We start from the raw sequence: 6,736 nt of genomic DNA, 5'->3' as shown, positions 1-6,736 counted from the left end.
AAATGAATAGGTATAAATAAAAAATAAAACAATCACGTCTAATAAGTATCTAAAAATGTAAAATTCATTCATTATCCACATTAGCGACCACTGTTTCAAAATGTAATAAATATGTAAACATAATGATATAATTATCATTATTATTAAAAAAACTTCAAAAGAAGAGAATAAATATCAAAATAATTATATGTTTGAAACAAATAATCATACAAATACAAAAATCTTAAAGCGTCCTAAATAAAGTGCTTACAAAAACCAAACAAAATCTTCAAAAACAAAGTTTCTCATGAAAGTCGAGGAGTAACGTGAATAAGCTCTCTACTTGGGGATCCTTTTGAAATGTGTCGGTGACCAAGTTTTTAAAATGTAGTAAATATGCAAAAATAGTACTAAAATCATCATTATTGTTATTTTTTTAAAAGACTCCATTAAATACATAAATAATAATATTTCTAAATAAGTAATATAACAATTAAAAACTTCACTCATCACTCATCTCTAATATGGAATGGTATGAACAGTATATATTATAATTAAGAAAAATATATGGAAAATATATACTGAAAAAAAATGGAGTGTCTCGTGCAATTTGAGAGGCGAGCGCGAATAATCTGTCTAATCTGTGATGCTTCCTGGGAGTGTCGGTGTCGCCGGATTGTGTTGCCGTGGAGATCGGATTTATGACCTCACACATGGTGTTTGCCGGGCGAACAAGAAACATTTGGCGATGTCGCCGAAACACGCGCACAGGCACGCACACACACAAAATCACTGACTCACGCACGCACTCACGCTCTCACGCGCACGGACACACACACACACACGCACACACACACACGCACGCACACAAATTCACTTACTCACTCTCTCACACACACACAAACACACACACACACACACACGCACGCACACACACACGCACGCACACACACACACACGCACACATACAAAATCACTGTCTCACTCTCACGTACACACACTCACTCTCTCTCACACACACACAGACACACACACACACACTAACTCACTCATTCACTCTCTCTCTCTCTCTCTCTCTCTCTCTCTCTCTCACACACACACACACATTCACTCATTCACTCGCTCGCTCACTGTCTCTGTCTCACACACACACACGAACATACAAAGACACACAAATGTGCCGTCGCGAGTGGGCACCAACTGGAGCCGGCCGTTGCGAGCGGGAAAAGGTGTGAGTGGGAAAAGTGCTGTGCACGCGCGCGCGCGCGCGTGTGTGTGTTAGTACGTGTGTGTGTGTGTGTGGGTGAGCGAGTGTGAACGTGTGTGTGTGTCGTGTATTTGTGGAGTTGTTGCAGTTGTGACAGCTGGGATGAAGGAGTGGAGGCGGTGTGTGTGATGGGAGGAGGTGCCAACAAGAGCAAGTGTCTCTTTATTTTCCCATTGCACGTGCGTGTGTTTGTGTTTGTGTTTTTGTGTGTGTGTGCATGTGCGCGCGTGTGACTCTACTGTACATTCGCTTACATTATGTACATCTGTGTTTATCATCTCTTTAGGGTCTAATGTTGTTTAGCACAATACGGAGCGTTGCTATATAAAGTATACAGTATGCAAATGATTCCGTTGTTTATATGACACCGAGTTAATTGGTACTGTATGTGAAGCAAGCCGCTCGCCGAAACACTCAGTGATTCCTCATGAATTTTGCCTTTAACGTACAGAAATGTGCAGAAATGAACGGGCCTAGCTGGCACAATTAACGCTTTTTCATGGCGAATCCTCGAAATGATCATTTTGCCGCCATACTCTTTTCATATTAGATGGTGTATGTAAATAATGCCTTTTTTTTTTTTTTTTAGGATACCTGCTTGCATTGGGCCTCTTTTTGTGCAAATTCCCAAGTACGAGTTCATCAAGCGCTGTAATTGGCTCAAAACGGCTGATTCCAAGATGGCCGACTTCCTGTTCAGTTTTGGGCAGAGTTTCCTTGAGACTTTTTCATGCATCTTGTTATAACAAACGTGTGCGCCGACATTTGTGTGGCTCGGTGAAACTGGTGTGTGGGGCTGATTTTTTCTTTTTTATTTTTAAACTGTCCACAGTACAAAAAGACCCAAAAAACAAAAACACAACTTTGACATCATATTTTGACAGCACGTTCCACCCAGAGGCAAAAAAAAAAAAATCTGTCTGACTTTCTAATTTTGTGCCCTGTAATTTGCCGAAAACGGCTGCTTCGAGCCCGATTGGCCGACTTCCTGAGCTTTTAACTCGCTAAAAGCAAAACGTGTGATCGCAAATGTCAAACAACACGGCAGCAAAGTCTGTCAAAAGGCATGGTGATTGGCAACCCCAAACGGGGTTCCGCCTTGTGCTTCTCCTGAGGCCAAAATCTGAGGTTCTGCTGACCCGCTCAGCCTGGTGCCCAGCTTACTTCCAAATGGGACTTTCGCACCATACATTTAAATGGAGTCCTATTTCCTAATTTGCACTTGTGAAAAAGTCAAAAAGAAATCAATTCCACTCGAAAAGCGCTGTTTTCTGCATTTTAGATTTGTCCAGTCATTTATATTTCTTTACATCTTATGTTACATGGTGCGTGTGAATTTAGTAGGATTTCATACGAAAAGTAATGAACTGTAATTAGAATGACTAAATAATTAATAATAAGTAATGCTTGGTAAAAGAGCTACACATTTTGAAATTTATGATAGTGGGTAAATCGATGAATGTGAAAAAAGTTAATACACTGTACTCTACATATGATGGTATATACAATATATATATATACATGAACCGACCTACTGGACAATTCCCCCCCCGGACAATGGCTCAGTTATGGTTGAGCCCTATGAAGTCTGCCTAGCAACAAGAAATACATCCAGAAATGGCAGTCAGTAAGCTAGTGTATTGTGTTTTCCTAGTACAGCATTTAGCCTACTTAAGTAATTGGTGTATCATTTAAAAAGACGACTGCTGTAAATATGAAAAATGTTCGGGAGATTCGGCTTTCAGCTGAAAATTCAGGATGACCCAAAAAGGCACGATAACCGTTAACTGTTGAATATTTGAGACCAAGACGACGTCTAACAATTTTGAATTGTATTTCCCATACTCGTTACTGTGCACTAGTCGAGCACGTTACGGGCACTTGCCTGGGCATGTTTGCGTACCCCGCTTGTTTAGGTGAGGTCACCCCAGCCATCGAGGCGGGCCGGCCGCGATGACCTCATCGCGGCCGGCAGGATTAAAGCGGCGACAACTGGCGCCGAGGCCGCCGCCAGGGCCGGTCAGGTCGCTTGCGCCCGGGCCGCTCCTCCGGCTCCTCCTCCCGGGCGCCTCGCTTCCGAACTGTTGTCTTTTCATTCGCCGGCTATTGGCTGCGCCCCAGCGTGAGGCTTGCCAGGACCACAGCGTGAAGCCGCAGTTGTTGTCGGGCTGTTTTCACGGGGGGGCCCTTTCACTCCGCGCCTCCTGGCTGGGCGCGCAGAAGAAGACGAAGGAGGAGGAGGAGAAGAAGAAGAAGGGGGGGAAAAGAAGATCGGGTTACACGCTCATTAACTCAATTACGCAACACTTTGAGGATAAATTGAGATAAGTTTGGGATTATTATTCAGACAGATGCCATGTGACCACTGCGCTGTTGCCACATGAGCAGATGGACCAGGACGGCTTCGGAGACATGGAAGGTATTATATGAAAGAGTTTTTACAAGCAATTTGGGGGTCCTGCAGAGGACCCAGACTTTGGAGCGTATGGAGGCGACGCCTTCAAAGGCGGCCCCAAAAGTTGCCAGGAAAGCAGTGGCATGACGCAGACCTTTAATGCGGCTTTTTTTTTTTTTTTTAAACAACCTCCACCATCACATCGCGATTATAGAAACCATCGATACTGTACGAAAACGCAATATAACAGCACACAACTGTCGCTGCCACAGGAACTCAACTTGGAAATAAACTCACAAATCTGGAGATTTTTGGTTTCCATCAGGTGACAACAATATTAATATTTCATGCTGTGGCCAGTGATGAAAATGTCATCCGTACTGCATTGCATCATGTTACAATACGTTACGATATCCATCAATTTCCGATATATTTTATTCGCGGGTGAGCGGGAGCTTATACCAGCTGACTGAGCCAGAGATTGCGTACACCCTGGACTGGGCACATACAAGCCTTTGAGAACGGCTGAACTTTATTTGGAGTTGATTAATCAGAGGCAGGTGTGTGCTGACTGCCATTTAACATGAGTTTAAAATCGATTGGTTCATTCCAAACAAAGCCGCATCCCCAGCTTGTCACTAATTAACTACAAGTGGAACGCACTCATTGTAATTACGTAACTGTGACTAAGAAAATAACTAACGAAATAATTGTAACCCACCATTACAGTAAAAAAATAATAATAATAATAATAACCTGTAACTAAGTAATGAACTGTAACTGCAAGTAACTAAATCAAAAATATCAGTGATGGAAGAGGTTTGGAAATTATTTATATTGGTCTCATTTTACAAAAACCTGGCATTTGAAGAGGGGTGTGGAGACTTTTTATATCATACTTCTTGTTGGGGAAGGCAGCAAAGTGAATAAAATCCTTTTGGCATGTAGTCCAAGCCTAAAACACGGTAAAACAAATAACTTGGTTTCAAGAGGACATCTGTTGAAGGCATAGCGCAGCGACAGGAAGCTGAGATCCGAGGTGATTGAAATTCTTCTTTCGAACATTTTCGGCACGTGACGCTCTCCACCTCCACCTTTTCGCATTAGCACGCTGAAGTACTGCAAATACACACACACACTCATATGGTACACACACAGACGCACACAGCGAGGCCTTCATTAAGTTTCCTCTCATTTCTCGGCGACGCGGGCATAAAACTTAAAACCATTAGCTGCACCGCTGAGACCAATTAGCCTCAAAACACCAGCGGACAAACTTTCTTTTTCTTTTACAGCGTTCTCCCCTCTCTCGCTCTCCGTCCGAGACGCGGAGTTAAAAGTGTCTTTGCGCTCTTCTGGCCCGCAGATGAGTGGATGCATTAAAGAGTGTTTGTGATGTGTTGTAACTGTGGTAATGTCTCTGGACTCAATCATGCCCTTTCAAATCACTTTGAACCTCTGCTCTCACTAGGTGGCGACACCGCTGCAAAGGGGGCGTGACGTAAACTCTCACCAAGAAGGTCGGAATAATTTTCTCGCAACTGTCTTCTTGAAGCGCTCAGGTTTCTTTTGCGACTTTGGGAAGTGGTGGGAGGTGACGAAGTTAAATATATATATATTTTTTTTTATGGACGTTTGGGAATTTGGGGAAAGGGAATCGCTCTTAAAAGGTGGAATGGTCAAGAGATGAGGAAAGGTGAAGGGAATAAGGTAAAATATAGTTTCAATTTGATTTTGAAAACTCAGGAATTTAGAGAACGGGGAATGGAAAAATAATACTAAAATAAATGTGGGAGTTTTAGAATGAAAAGTGTGGATTTTGGGGAAGGTGGGAATTCCTGAATGTGGAAAATATTTTGAACTTGTAACGGTTTGAATACAAGTAGGTCAAGAAATGTTAAAACAGGAGGGAATCGTGTCAAATATCTCTTAAATGCGTGTGGGGAATTGATTGTGTTGCGTTCACGGACACACAAAATGTGCGCCACAATGGCCCCTCACATGTCCACAAGGCTGTAGTGACCACCATGCATCACCTGCTCTGCTGTCCTCATTACAAAAAACAAAAAAACAAACAAAAAAAAAAGATTTGTTTTCCATCACACAGACAGAAACATGGCCGCGTTCACAGGAAGCTTACATCTTCCCGCACACTGCCGCCATCTCTGCACAACATCTAAGCGCGCTCATGACTTGCTCACCTTCTTCTTCTTCATCCACCTTTCCTTAAAGTGCAGCCAAACGCACAACAAAAGCCGTCTCTCGCTAACCAGCCCCAAATGCTCGTCCTGTGAAATTCACGCGATTTCATGCAGACTCAACCCAGAAGCCTGATGTTGGGTTTCCTCCAGCAAGAATGAAATCAGAAAGATATTTAAACGACGTACTGTATGTAGATGTATGAGCAGTCCAAGAAATTGTTATTTGGACGGCGCTGAAACAAACGGAGATAAAAGGGGAACATAAGGTGAGCCTGGAGTCAATATATTTTTGTCTATTTGGGCAGCAAAAGAGAGAGGAGAAAAAAGAGTATCCTTCCTTCCTGGAAGGCATCATGGGACAGGAAGGGCCACCGGGGAAGGGGTGGGGGCTTGGGGAGCCAGGTCACTCGGCTACTTCCTGTCCAGGTCACCAAGGATCATGGGATAAGTACATCCGGGTCATTAGAGGAGCCACCTGTCTGTGATTGTCTTCTTCTGCTTTGGGTAACTGAGTTAACCTCAATGGCAGCCAGGTGGGCTTGTGGGAACTAACTAGAAAAGGTGACCACTGGCCTATCCTAGAATAAACCCTAAACCCTGATCCCGAGATACAGTATATCGTAATCCTGAGGTGTAGCATACCAGAACAATATTTCTGCAAATGTATACACAAAATTGTTTTTATGTTGTAATGTGTGGATTTTCTTTCGGTGAAAATTAAATGTATTCCAATTTGGAAAAAGCCTAACAAAACAAACATTGGAAAAAGAGAAGCGCTGTGAATTATTTTTACATGCACTGTATATTGAATATACCTCGAGGTGTATTCTGGACAGGATATACCCCAGTGCCAAAATGGTGTAGCCCACAATATACGTTAATCCCAGACTAGTG

General features: G+C 42.9%; 1 long non-coding RNA gene across 2 annotated transcripts in view; it reads right to left on the bottom strand.

Moving 5' to 3' along the window:
• Window positions 1-88: 88 nt before the first annotated feature.
• Window positions 89-6,736, bottom strand: part of LOC133466591 (uncharacterized) — a 36,935-nt gene continuing 30,287 nt past the window's right edge. Inside the window, exons 4-5 of one of the 2 annotated variants that reach the window (XR_009784973.1) lie at window positions 4,621-4,760; window positions 89-3,450 (exon numbers count right to left, since the gene is read on the bottom strand). This is a non-coding gene — a long non-coding RNA (uncharacterized LOC133466591). Of the gene's footprint in view, window positions 3,455-4,620; window positions 4,761-6,736 lie in introns of both variants that reach the window. The other variant, XR_009784972.1, reaches the window with a different exon arrangement.

The sequence above is a fragment of the Phyllopteryx taeniolatus genome, chromosome 16, assembly GCF_024500385.1.
Source record: "Phyllopteryx taeniolatus isolate TA_2022b chromosome 16, UOR_Ptae_1.2, whole genome shotgun sequence".
Taxonomy (NCBI): Eukaryota; Metazoa; Chordata; class Actinopteri; order Syngnathiformes; family Syngnathidae; genus Phyllopteryx; species Phyllopteryx taeniolatus.
The sequence above is the reverse complement of the archived record's forward strand: the minus strand, read 5'-3'. Positions and strand labels throughout refer to the sequence as shown.